Consider the following 14,513-nt stretch of genomic DNA (forward strand, 5'->3'; position numbering starts at 1 on the left):
GGCATTTCTGGCCCTTAATCTGTTAAAGTGACTCTTGTTCAAGGCAAAAACCAAAGACTAAAAATAAGAAGGCATCCACTTTAAACATCGCCTGTGCAATTAAAATGTATCATTTTCTGATCGAAATGCTTTAAATGCATTTTTTACAGTGCAGACATGGGGGGTTTTACCACCTAGGGGTTAAACCATATGACAGATGGGACAACTTGCATCCTATTTTCATTTAGCATTAGTTTGGGCAGGACACAGTTTGCTTGGCTTGCAAAAATCTGCATATTTGACAAGTTTTCTTTTTGGTGGCACAATTTCTTTTTTAAATTGATTGAATATATTTAATAACAATGTTTCTTTTCTTCAAAAAGTGGAAAAGTTATGACTGCACTTTAAAGAATACCTTGGTAACAAATTTGTGTCCTGGCCTAATGGTTTCTGAAACAATTATACTGTGATCAGTGTATTGCATGCCCATAACCTGAAGTACTTGGTACTTCTCACTTTTGTGTCTTTGTTTGGGGCTGGGAGGGAGTGGAGTGAATGTGATCCCTACTCACTGCAATAGAGAGAAGTCTGTAATCCTGGCACACTATAGTAATAGTGGCTATTGATCTTTTTATGATAGCTTGCTAATTGCATAACTCTTCCATCATTTTAGCAAACTGGCATCATAAAGTAAATTAACTTGGAAAGTTGATTTAGTTTGGCTGCTTTTCACTGTTTCATGAAGTTGTCTTTTAAAGCTCAGTTTCTAAGAAAGCTGCAGGGACCTATTCATAGTCCTTCCATTAAAAAAAAAATGCAAACTAATTCTGTTTTCAGTTTGTATATGATGTGACTTCCATGTGTATATAAAAATGACTGCGTCCTAACTAAACTTCCTCCAATTGTGCACTGTGTTTGTTTAAACAAATCACGTATTTTAGCCTGATGCCGGTTTTCTTTTATTTAAGACACTACATATTTCTTTGACTCTTAAATTTTAAAGGGTATTGATCTGAAAACCACAATCACTGGATAGCTAAGACCTGTTTCTTTTTCTTCGTTTTTTTGGGGGTGGGTGGAGGAGGGATAGGATTTTTTTTTTTAGGGGGAGCAAGTTGTGCCTCGACATTTTTTTTGCTCCTCTCAACAGGAAAGTGAAATATTAGCCATTGTATGGCTAAGAACCAATGCACTTGGGGCCTGATCCAAAACCCATTGAAGTCAATGGTGAGCTTTTCCATTCATTTCAGTGTGCATTGGCTCAAGCCTTTTATGGTTCGGCAGTTCCTCTTGCTGGAGTTTGAACTTGGAATCTTCTGTAGTGAAGACAAATCATTGCTTAGAGTTAAATGTTGAAATGTGCAACTCGAGTTAAAAATTTGGTTCTTCTTGACACTCATTATTTAGTTCTCTTTTCCATCTAGTATTTAATGGTCTTTGGAGAAAAAAATAATAATAAAAGAGTGTTATATATATAAATATATATAAATATATATATTTTTGGTGCAAGATGAGACCTTCTGTTTTTGAAACAAGTCTGTAGCATAAAGGTTAAACTATTTTAAGACAAAATAAAATAAAATAGAGTGTATTATTTAAACAATATTATCTTGTGTGGGATTTTTTTCTACTTTCACTTCATGTGTTGATACTTTGCATGTCCATAAAATAAAGACTAAGTTCTGAAATTTGGTTCTATAGTTTCAGAATTCAGTCCTATTCCCTCCTTTTAACATCTTCCTTGATAGATAGATGTATGTTGTGGTGTTTGGTTTTTTTCCTGATCCCAAAGGCATCCCTTTACTTCAGATGCAGTCCAGTATGACCATTTTGGATTATAGCACTGGTGGAAGTTGATTTATAGCAGTGGTCTCCAGCCTTCTTAAGTAAATACCTTTTGGCATTTAAAAGCAACCCAAGATCTATTGTGTGCCCCCCCCCCACACACAGAGCAGATAAGTCTGTGGAGGGGGAAGGGTGGGGGGCAGATCAAGGGAGAAAAAATAGTTTGGGGGTGTGCCTCCCTGGCAGGTAAGTCCAACCCAGCTGGGGCCTCACTCAACTTACCCCAGTCCTGCCTTTGCAGCACTGTCCCTCACCGTGGGGGCCTCAATCTAACCTCCGCCCCTTCCCTCCCCCACGGACTGACCTGCTGGGTTGGGGCACACGTGTACTCAGCCCGCAACCCCAGCCTTAGATAGACTCCAAGATGCTCCCAAGATCTACCGCAAAAGGCTCCAAGATCTACTGGTGGATCAAGATCCACTGGTTGGTGTTCACTGATTTACAGGCACTGGATACTAAATACCTACAGGACCTAGCTAGATATGGGTATTAAAAATGCAGCTTTCTACCTGGCCATGTGCCTTCTACCCAACTTCAGATTTATCTGCTGAGACTCCCTCTATAGATGAAAATACAGCTCAGTGTCTCTTGACACTCCAAGGTACAAGGCTGATACTCCATGCCTTACCCAGGACTTTCCCCAGCTATCTGAAAGCACATCTTTTCTTCTGTGGCTGTGGCCACCCATAACAACATCATGTTGGACTTGTGAAACTGCAGGAACTTCCCTGGGAATCAAATGCGGCCTGTAGAACTTATTCCAGGAGGAGATAAATATGTCCGGGACTCCTCGCCCCTTCAGAACTAAATGCAAAGGTCTCTTCTTTAAGTGAGCTGCCTGTACTTAGGCCTGGCCACACCTATGAGGTTTTGGGGAAAAAGGGGAAGACCTGCTGCTTTTACAAGTCAAATCATGCAGTGGAAAATTCTGTTTAGTATGGGCATCTATATCGGATGAGGAGGTTCCTGGGTAAAGTAGTGATATGGACCAGGCCCGTTAAATACCAATGAAGGGCATTTTTGCCTGTGTTCCTGGACGTGGCACTCAGCCCTTTAATTAGCAAGCCACTCTAATTAAAAGCGCCCACACATCATATGCATCAGTGTCGCCACATGTCCCTGCACTGAAAAAACGGCGGCAGGGCACTTTGAACTGAAGCTCATTGGACGTGTTTTATTTCAAAGCGCCCCACTACCATCTTGTCAGTGCAGAGACACACAGCAACACTGACATGGTGTGCAAGGCTGCGGAGCCTGTTAATTTCTGTGTTCCAGGAGACTCGATTAATCGAGTCTTAATTAACTCCCTTAATCAAGTCTGCTCCAATGCGCTGGATTTCCAGCATGCCAGAGCAAGCTCCCTGCATGTGAGTAGGAGCCCACAGGTACCTTCATACCATTTCAGTTCTTAACCTTTCTGAGGCTTGCACCAAAACGGTGCAATGTCTGTGAATGTCTGTTCTTCTGACCATTTCTCTCTCTCATAGCGTTTTTTTTTTTAATTTACTTTCTTCATTACCAGAAGATACCCAAAGCTTAGACTTATGGTAAGGCATACAACACTGGACATACCACCTCCATATTGAACTCTTGCCTTCTGTTTCAATTCATGTTGCCACTAGGCTTTACAGGAAACGTGATTCCTGGGACAACACACAACGTCAGTGAGAGCTAACAGGTCAGCTCCAATTTGGGGGAGGGAGGTTCCTCCTAATAAAATCCTTTGGAGGCAGAATAATTTCTTAATTTCTGAAAATGTTTCATTTGTGCTTTGGTAAGTGGATTGAAAGGTTGGTTTGTTTCACTGAAGCAACTGTAAATACTTCTGTGTCTTGTTGAAATGCTGTTTGTTCATTTTTCCCCGGTCTTGTGGCCGCACTCTCTGAATGACAACTGCTATTGATTTGTCTCCTAAAATGTCACTGAAGCATGGCTGCAATTTTCTTTTCTTTTTTCCAAGTAGGGGAAAGAGCAGCTAGCTCCCAAATGCTGAATCATTAACAACAGGTTGTACACTCAGTGATCTTAGGTAAAAATAGGAATAATTTCCTCCTCATGTTGAACTCAGACTCTGCCATGTATTTCCAAGGACCCACGTTTATCCTGGGAGCCGGGCTTAGCAAGACTTCAGCGTGTTCCTGTGCAGACTGTGTTCTAAAAGACTGCTTGAGACCATTGACTCATTGACACCACCCCCACATCCTTTGGTTGTGTTCTCCTGGAGGTGATTAGTCATCTGTGTTTACAATTTGCCTTAAAATTAAGATTAAGCCAGCTACTGGGGGAGGGTGTGGTGTATTTGTGAAATGGTAACTTAAGGGAGGGGATGGAACGGATCCAAGAGAACCAAGCAAAGCAATTCAACTCCGAATTGCTTGGGTTTACTGCCTTGATGTGGCTGTTTTGAGATCACACAAACCAGTGTGCAAGAGGCAAGTGAGAAACCACGTTGGAGTCGGAAGGATGATGCGATGAGAAGAACATGTCGTGCCATTTCCCTTCAGTTGCTCATGGAAAGTCATAAATCTGTTTAATATGCTTTTGGTGATTTAGATTTAACAGGTAGAAAGCAAAGCATTGTGGAATCCTGTGCTGCCCCTCAGTGAGTAACTATACATTTTTTTTTTTTTTGCCTATTTAAGGTCCTGGTCTGTGCATCACTTTACACCTGCTACACTTCCCCTTTATTTTATAGGAGCACAAGACTGGGAGAACCCTCCTTAGTCATTGGGTCCAGCCCCCTGCCATCTCAGACCCTGTGGCATTTAATTCATAAGCTGATCCAACTCCCTGTGAAGTCATTCTGGTTTTCATCCCACTGTTCCTGTTGGAGGTCTACATGGCTCTGAGGTGCCAAAACTTTTTAATTTCTAAATCATCATAGCCATTCATACCCATGTGCTTTTGTATCAGTATTGTCCTTTAGCTTAAATAGTCCCTTTCTCTCCCTTGTTTTAAATCCTTTACCATATAGAGAACGAACGTATCCCTTCTCAGCCTTCACTCAGCTCAAACACGCCAAGCAATTTTAGTTTCTTCTCGCAGATTGGTCCATCCATTCCCCTGTTCATCCGAGAAACTTTTCACTGACTCCCTTCCACTGTGAATGCATCTTTCTTAAACATAGCTCAGCAGAATTGAAAAGAGTGTTTGTGGAGGTCTGACTAGTTCCTTGTACAGCATCATTACTGTCCCACTATCTACTAGAAATACCTTGTCTGATGCATCCGAGGCCACATTTGCCTTTTTCATGACCTATACCACTGGTGGCTTTTAGTCAGGTCATGCTTGACACATACCCCCAGGTATTTCTAGTCTTTAACTGTTTCCAAATGATGAGCTCCCAGCAATTCTTATTACTTAGTAAGTGCATGACCATGAACTACTGCATGTCATCCTGCTTACCTTTTTCCAGGCTTCAAGGTCATCTGATTCCCTCTGTCGAATATTCCCGTCCTCCTTATTGGCAATGCGTCTTCCAACTTTGTTGTCTGCAAATCTTAGCAACAAGCTCCACCTTTTTGTACCCATGTCACCTTGTGAAATTATTAAATATAAGGACTAATGTATTAATAACCTCCTTCCAGCCCAGCTAAAGACTGGGTTTGTCTTCTCTTAGGATTTAAGCCAGTGCTGCTTGACTTCCAGCTTGCATGCTCTGCCATCAGGCCAGTGGGGCCTGAAAATTTGGCAGTAGGGGAGTGGTGGCAGCAGGGGAGCGGCAAGTAATGCTGCCAAATTGCCTGTGAGCTGGACATGGCCCTGTGCACTAGTCCACAGTGGGGCTGGCGCATGGGCTCATTCCATGACTGAATCTGGTTTATGGGGTTAGTCCCATTCACAGGATCACACCCAAGTGCTGACTCCACATGTGGCATCCAGCCTGGACTAGCCCCGTGCCACTCACCTGACATACAGGGACAGAAGGCTGAACATTACTGACTTAAGCAATAGACTTTCCTCCCTTTTCCTGGGAAAAATTCAAACTACCAGACTTCTGCTTTGAGCAGGGGATGGGAGTAGATGAACTTCTGAAGTCCCATCCAGCCTTACTACTTTCCTACGATTCTGTTTTTACTATAGTTCACTTTTGGCAGATTTTAATGATAGCCCTAATAATGGCCCTTTGGGTCACCTTAAAGTTAGGTAAAATGTAACCCCCAGAGAGAGACTGAGTGGTGGATGTCTTTAAAACCAGTATATATTTAAATTCTCCATCTGGAGGTCTGGGGTATGTGGGTTTTATCCTTTATATTACGATTGGTGATGCGGTCTTTATAGAAACCCGATGGGAGCTTTAATGTCAAAGGGATTTGGGTTGGAGTGATGCTTTTAAGACCCGGATGGGAATTGCGTTGTTGCTGTACTGCTTTATGAGAGGGGTTTTTATTCTAAACTCATCTCACCTGGCACAGTGGATGCACAGGATATGACAGAGATTCACGAAGGTATAATTGTATTGCTTTTCCACATGATTACACTTCCCATTTGAGTCCATTTATTAACACTCTCTCCCTGGGCTCCGTGTGACAAAAGGCCAAATAAAAATACCCCTCTACAGGATCTGAGCAGGTTACAAATCGCAAGCTAACCGCTGCAGATCTATTTTCTGACATCTTAGTAACACCTTCGTCCTGCCAGCCTTTTACAGCTTTAATAAGTTCTGCCATCTGCCCAAATAACCACAGAGAAACCCTGTGCGACACTGCAGAGAGCTAGTAAACGACCCATTGCAAACTATTTCCTTTGCTGCAGAGGGGGAAAGAGGTGGGGGAGAGGTTCTGCTTGGAAAGCAGCTCTGAACAGATCATGATTTTTATTCCCCTTTGTTTGTGATTCAGGACAGTTTTGGTGATAGGTGGATCCCTCCAGCTGAGGGCTATGACTCAGATTTGAGGGAAAGGGGCAATGGAAGAAAATCTGCAAAATCTGCTCTGGGCCTAAATAAGGGAAAGTCAACCTGTTCTGTGTGAGGGCTCTTCAGAGTATCCGGGACTGGAGATTCGAGCACTGTGACCAGTAATCTTCAATCCAATGATTCCTAGGTCTTAAAGATCAGTAGGGATGATTGTGACGATCCAGGCTGACTTTGGCATAATGCAGGCCACAAAGCATCGCCTAGCAATTTCTGCATCAAGCCTAAGACTTGTGCTACAACATCCCTTCTGGAAAGACCCTCTGCCTTGCTCTATAGACTTCAAGTGATGGAGCATCCCTCGCGTTCCCGGGTGAGTGGTTCTGGTGGTTATTGAAACCATCAGGATTTCGGCAACTTTATGGCTAGAACCGTCTTGATTTTGGAAGCCAAAGGGGTGACAAGTATGTGTGTTTGTTGGGAGGCGGGGGGATCTGTTTAGTCCTGGACTTATGAACTAAACTACTGGTTGATGGCACCAGTGAATGCCTTCCAGTGTAATGTTCTCTCTGTCTTCAGTAGGATTTAACATTTGGAAAACCAGATTACCCTGATTGACTTCTCGGCCAAACAAATGATAACGGTGGGGAGATGTGTGCACAGCGTCAGCACAGGCTGGGGAGGATAGAGAGGCCTGCAGAAAACTCCTGGCAGGAGAGTGTGTGTGAAATTGGGAGACCTTGAGTGCAACTGAAGCTTACTAGCTCAGCAGGATGAAATGCCCCTATTTTGTAGAAATAGTAAGGCCTATCGGATAATTTTGCTAGAGTACAGGATGAAGCTCACAGGAGACTCCTGAAGGCGGTCTGTCAAGAGCTCAGCTCCCCCCAGAAGCACAGTGGATGACTTTTCACCCTGAATACTCTGCTCTTTCCAAAACTGGGACCATTACCTTGGGAACCATTGTGAACTGGGCCTGACTCTTGCCCCCTCTAAGGTTCCCCAGTTGCTCAAGGCTCATGGTTACCTTCTATACATGCGTGAGTTAAATTACCATATTTTCTCACATACAACACTCATCCCACCCCCCATCAATCCCCCAAATTGGAGCACATATTTTAAGGGGGGAGGCTGTTTTCTTCACTGAAAAAGAAGCAAGCTTAGAGATGCTGTGCATGGCCTGTAGCTGCCAAAATGGCAGAGTCGGTCTTAACCCTCTCAGCTATTGGCTGAGCACTATAGCTTCTGCCTGAAGCAGCAAGTGAGTAGCTGGTAGTAACTTGATGAGGCTTTTGAGGTGGAAGGACTTTATTTACAAGAACTTAGATAAAGAGCTAACAGTACAGGTTTCCCTCGCTTTATGCGGTACCTGCGTTCCTGGAAAACAGCACGTAACTCGAATTTGCATAAAGGGAACCCACTTTACAATGTAACAAATAGGGATATGTTCCAAGACCTTCACTGTACTGACCCCCAGACCCATTTCTACCACTTTGACGAGACAATTTTGGTACTTGCCAACAGCAGACAGGACACACAAGCGCAGCTGCAGCTCCAGGAGCATGGGCACCAGCTGCCCTGAGGGGTGGCCGCAGGTGCTGCTGCTGGGCGGCTTCATGGCTTACAGTTCCCAGGATGCTGCACTGATGGGACTGGACCAGGCTGAGCTGCAAGGGCTGGTGCTGCAGCCCGACTCGGGCACTATCACCTGGCTCAGCCCCCCCCCATCCCCCCCCCCCAACATCTTTTTCCTCCTCTGCCTTTGTCACTCCCACAATGCACTGCATAACGCAGCTGCCTGTGGGCTTCCACCACACTGATCACATAAGAGTACATTTACCTCCTGTTACAAATTTTTGGTATAAAAACGGCATTGCATAAGAGCAAATTTGCACATACAGAATCTGCGTAAGGTGAGGGGAATGGTCTGGGTGAGGCAGTTGGAACCAGGAACTTCTTGATGCCACGTTTCTTGGACCCTCTGTTCCCAGGAGGACTTGCTCTGTTGCACAGTCAGCCATGACTTTGCAATGCGCTTTTTTTCCCCTCCCTACGTTCGGTCTCCCATAAACAAGGTGCATGTTTTATATTTCAGGGCGTGTTGTATGTGAGAAAATATACCAACAATCAACCTAGGTTCAATTCAACACTGCAACCATCCTTGACCTGGACCTTTGCAGAGAAGCAAGACCACATAATGGACTTGTCTTTCAATATACTCATGGCATCTGGGATAGAAAGCAAGTATGGGGCAGGAAAGGCTGTTTTAAACAGGACTTTCAGCCTAGTTCTGGAGGGCTACCAGGCAGCACGTGCATTTGAAGCCGCATGACTCACTATCTGACCCATTGGAGGCTCATCCAACATGGTGCAGCTGTCTTGTCTGTCTGTCCACCACCTTCACCTGGAGACATCTGAATTGTCATGAGGTAGGGCAGGGATTAAGAGGAGAATAAAAGGGGATTTCAAGCCATCTGCTGACTCAAAGTGATGCCTCTTGTTACCCAGACAATCTCATTTTCACTATTATTCTCTACAAAGTAGGAATATCTTTTTGGAACCCATCCTCAGGGGCCTCTGCTAACCAGTTTATTTTGGTGAGTTACCCTATATTGACTGAAACAGCGGGAGAGGTATTGGAAATACCGGAGGTCTGCTATTGCTCACATTGAAATCTGTGAGAATTGTAACATTAATTTCAAAGGGAACAGGCCCATATTCAGTAAGGATAATCAGTGTCATAGACTTTAACAGTATTTACTATCTTGCTTATCCATGTCCTGGAGTCATGTGATGTGAACATCTCACTTTCATTTTTAAGAAAGTTATTTCTTAGCCCCTACCACTTGTGGGGGGGGGGGGGGGGGGGGGAGCATGAAAAAAGCATGCAAATGTGACCGAGCGCTTCCAAACAGCACAAGAAACAAGACCACGGCTGGGGAGAAGGAAAGGAATTTTTTATTTTAATCTCCTGTGCTTTTAAGTGAATTTCATGATTTTTGAAGGACTGTTTTTGGGGGGTTTGGTGGGGGTGGGGGAGTTGATATGTTTTGAGATTTGGCAATTAAATAAATGAACGCGTTACTCTTCAAGGGGAGGGAGCATTGTCTGGTGGTTTTAGTTGATACGAGTCCCTTGCTTTAACAGTATAATACAGCCTCGGAGCTTTTTGGTATGTATTAACTTGGGAGACTGTTCAGGCTACTCGAATTATCATGCATTACTTAAACTGGAGAGAGTAAATAGATGCTTGCTCTTGAATAATTGAATATGCAGTGTCCTTTTCCTATGGCATACGCTACTCTGAATAAGTCACAGGACTTGTTACGTGCTTCCTTGTGGAACAATTTAGCATAAACTCATCTTTAACTAAAGAGCTGAAATGCACACACACAAAAAGGAAAGCAGAAACAACAAAGAAAATGTGACACATTCAAACATTAACCATCTCATATAATGCAATCAGATTGATATGTCAATGTTTTATTTTAAACCAAAAACCTTAAATTAGGGTTAAGTTTGCAAAGTGCAGTTCATGAAAAAACGTTGCGGTGAGCACCTCAGTTTAAAAAAAAAAACCAAAAACTACATTTAGAAATCAAAAGCTAAGCTTGCTGGCACTAGTCATAATGCCTGATTTATACTTGGTCCCAAACAGTCCAGTATGAAAACAACCTTAACTCTGCCCCTCAATTTCTGTTGTACAATTATAGCAGCCTTGGGATCCTCTGGCTTTTTCATGCAAGCTTTGCTAGCAAGTGCTAACCGAGGGCCAGGCCTGCTAATGTCGTTGGATAGAATTAAATCACCAGAGCAGCAATCTGTTTGCAGCACCATAACTTTGGACACTATTTGGATTCACTTGCTGAGACATCTTCAGGAGTTGGGATGATGAGGTTGAGCCTGTTGTAAAGATGAAGGCTATTGACAAAATGTGGATCTGGTTTTGAGTCCAGAAGGCGATTGCCTTCTGAAGTGGGTGGGTGTTCAGATCCTGGTTTGGGTGGATCTGTCTCTGCCTCTCTGCACATGTGATGTGAACAGCTCGCTCACACTCCTGGACAATGGCTGTTGGTCACTTCTCCCAACCAACTAAGCCAAGGTCCCACATTATGATCTCAAAATGAAAGGCTTGGCCCATACCAATGACCTGGGCTAGACTGAACCTTAGTTTTTGCATTTCTCATACACGGCATGCCACTTTTCATCCAGCAGTTAGCTTCTGAGATGAACAATAGTGCTGTGACCTGTGTTTCCTAGTTTCAATACGATGGTAGCTTTGGGATCAGAGGATGACTCTCTTTTCTGTACTCCAGGATGGATTTTAAAGGCAAAGCTGTTCTTTTCAGAGATTGGGAAGAGCAGTTCACTAGGTCTGACACTGCCTCTTTAAGTGAACTAACCACCTGAAGGAAGCAAATCTGTAAATAGATGAATTGTCTGTTTAGGGATTATTCAAATCTCCAAATCAGATTAGAAAGGCCATTTGAGGTTCCAGGAAGTTGACTTCATTCCTGATCCACTATGAATCCGCTCTGCACGTGGGTGGGTTTTGTTACCTGATGATTTCTCCACCCACTCCTAAGGAGCTGATTCAATTCCAAATTTAGGCTTTATTTCTGGATCCATTTTAAATCTTCCTCTGATCTCTTCTGCGACTAACCTGAAGCATCGTCTTCCTGCCCTTGCCTATTGGTAAAGCTCTTTCTTTGGAATAACTCAACGTGATTTAGCACTGGGGGTTTATCCAGCCCCTCCTGCTGTGGAGAGAGCTCATGTGCTTTAAGCTAGATCCTGCAAGGTGCTGTGAAGCTGTACATGGTGTGGAAGGGAGCTAGGATACTTGGATCCAAAGGCAAGTATCCATCTGCATGGTTCACGCTCATGCAAGACAGTCTGGCAAAGCACAGCAGCAGTATTACCTGCAGCAGACAACTCTCTTGCTCACTAGCAAAGGACTATTGGAAAGTCTCTTGTGGTGGTGTTATTACTCCAGCAGGGCCCTGTACCATGGCCTAGTGGTCTAAATCCAGGAACGGGAGCCCAGCACTCCTGAATTTCGGTTTCAGCTCTACGGCCGAGCTGATGGACATCTCAAGTCTGTCACTTAACTGCTCTCTCTCTGCTTCCCTATCTAGAAGGCTGTGTCTGCACGAGTGAAACGTGTGGTCGTCTGTGAGCAAAGAGATGAAACGCCTTCACCGGCTGGACTCAGACACAGTGAGCCAGAGCCAAAAAAATGACAAAGTCACCTATACAATGATTGAGGCAGGAGCCCAAAGCTATGATCCTCCTTGTTTCACTGCTCCTAAATATGGTGGCAACTGCACTCCACAAGCTCCTCGGTTTTTGCCATTCAAGTTCCCCACGTACCTCAACTTCTCAACAGGCCCGAACAATGCCTTATGTTGGCAGATCTGTGCTGCTTGCCTAGCTCACAACTAAGCCCAGCCGGGCTCCAGTTTGTGGACATTGCCCAAGGGGCTGGATCTAGGGGAGGTTCTTGGAGCATGCTGTGGGATAGGGGTCCACACAGTGCAGCGGCAGACACTGCTTTCTTTTAAAATGCAGGTAGATGAAGGGTGTTCTCCTTGGATAGCTCCGGCAGGATTGGTTCAGATTTACTTCCCCCCAGACTATCCGATAGCTTAAAGATTGCAGCACATGCCAGCAGTTGTGAGATAAAAGGCAGAGACTGGGGCTTAGGACTCTTCACTCCCAGCTGAGTGCCCCAAGCCCTAAGCCAAAGTGCTGTAGGCTCACTTTTGCTCCCTGCCCACAATGCACCTTAGGCTTTTGGGGACATAATGATAAAGAGGGTATCTTTAACCAGGCTCACTTGTACCCTGGTGGGAGCAGCTAATGGCCTGTTTGGCTTGAGAAAACAGCTACTTCAGGATAGCTGCAGGCAGACACCACTTGCACCAATGTAATAAGCACATAAGGGGTGTGCATCAGGATCTGGGGGAACACCTGGTCACTAGAGCGCCCCATGGGATGACAAGGTCAAACGGTCACAAAGTTTTCCAAGACCATTTCAGGCTGGACATAAGGAAGAACTTCTTTACAGTCCAAGCCTGTAAGGCCTGGAACAGACTGCTGCCAGAGCTGGTGCAAGCACCTACTGTGGACTCCTTTAAGAGTCAATTGGACGTTTATGTTGCTGGGATCCTTTGACCCAGGCTGACTTCCTGCCCCTTGGGGCAGGGGGCTGGACTCGATGATCTCCTGAGGTCCCTTCCAGCCCGAATGTCTATGAAATCTATGAACTTATATTGGTCTAGTTCTAGTTCTTGGGGTAAATTTACACTGGATTCAAGTAAGCTGCAGTGATGTAGGACTGTATGTGTGTCCACTCCTTGCTTACACTGGCGCGGAGGCTAATTATACTGGTGTTTAATGTGTCATGTGTCTAAGCCTTTCGGTTAATCATGCTTTGGCCTCAGCGTGGCTCACAGCTGGACTATCAGAAGTGTTTATGAATCTATATTGTGGAGCTTTTTTGTCTCGCATCAGCAACATACCTCAAGATTATCCGTCTCTCTGGCTTTATTTTGTGCGTAGAATTCAGTGGCAAGTCAAGTGTGCTGCTATGTCATGGGAGCACCTGACCCATTGCAATTACCCTAATTACTCAATAGTAATTAATACAGCTACAGCAGAGGGAGAAAGCAATCAAGAATGAAGTCAAGAGAACCATTGCACGTGTGTTTACAATCAGAAAGTAATATGCACCAGTGGTCTTAGCACCACTTCTCAACGGAAAGCCATGCTCCTATATACAGAGCCCACAAATTGCTAGAAAGAGTGTTGCATGAGCTATTCCTGGCTCTTTCTGTAGGACTGGTTGATCTTTATCCTTCCTAACAATTCTAAGATTGGACACAAATTAGTAAGATTAATTAAGATAATTTCATAGCATCCAGCCCCACAGGTCTCTGAGAATTGCAAAAGCAGAACACTAAACATAGACCAAGACTACAGGGCGCCTACCCTATAGTCACCTGCCCTCTCCCCCCATCAATGTCTTTCTGCTTAAATAACTGATCCAGACTATAGAGTAATAATGTTTGTCATCTGTAACACCTTCCATCTGTGGAGCGCAAGGTGGTTTTCACAAATTAATGGGATAAAGCTCCCCTTAAGTGTTGTCGTAATACAGGATCTATACCTGGGCAAATTAAAGCACAAAGAGTTTAATGCTAAGATTTTTTTCAAAAACGATTCATGGTTTTTTTAAACACCGGATCTGAGACGACTTGAAGGGGCTCGTTCAGAAAGGGATGAAAATCAGGCTGTTACGGTACCTCCAGTTTGGTTCCCCAAAAATGGAGGCACCCCAAATGGTAGTCGCATCTGGAAATGGTGGTGATACATGTCTTGTCCAAGGCTACTTGTTTCATCAGAGGAGCCAGGAGGCTTGAATTTTTTTTTTTTTTAGTCTCAACCAAACTGCCTAACAGTGATTGCTCTGTACTGTGCTTCACTACAACTAATAATTAGGGAAAATGAAGGACTAGGAGGAAAAACAAGAATTAGTTGTGATGGGTCTCAGTCATGCTCCGTGACCTGCTCTTTATGCCATCTTCTGCGCACTGCTGTCTCTTAGGAAGCTCACCTAAGCCCAGCGACAAATCTTAAGAAGTCAAGGCTCCAAGTGGAGGCTATGGGTGTCTATATGGTACGGGGAAGTGAGCTTGGCAAATCTCAATTCCAGCTTGCCTGCATGGTTTCCTTTCCAGCACTAATCACGATGACAGTTCAACTGAGGACCAGGCAGCGTCCCCTGCCTATTCCTGTGCACTTCAGTGCTCAGCACTCACAGGCAGCCTTG

The 14,513-nt window shown here is 44.3% G+C and overlaps 1 long non-coding RNA gene across 2 annotated transcripts in view; it reads left to right on the forward strand.

Annotated features, from left to right (window-relative positions):
• Nucleotides 1–3,895: 3,895 nt before the first annotated feature.
• Nucleotides 3,896–14,513, forward strand: part of LOC109298001 — a 40,811-nt gene continuing 30,193 nt past the window's right edge. Inside the window, exons 1-3 of one of the 2 annotated variants that reach the window (XR_002097485.1) lie at nucleotides 3,896–4,048; nucleotides 6,870–7,052; nucleotides 11,818–12,675. This is a non-coding gene — a long non-coding RNA (uncharacterized LOC109298001). Of the gene's footprint in view, nucleotides 4,049–6,869; nucleotides 7,053–11,817; nucleotides 12,676–14,513 lie in introns of those variants that run through there. The other variant, XR_002097486.1, reaches the window with a different exon arrangement.

This window comes from Gavialis gangeticus, unplaced genomic scaffold (genome assembly GCF_001723915.1).
Source record: "Gavialis gangeticus isolate Ggan-Ray unplaced genomic scaffold, GavGan_comp1, whole genome shotgun sequence".
Lineage (NCBI taxonomy): Eukaryota > Metazoa > Chordata > Crocodylia > Gavialidae > Gavialis > Gavialis gangeticus.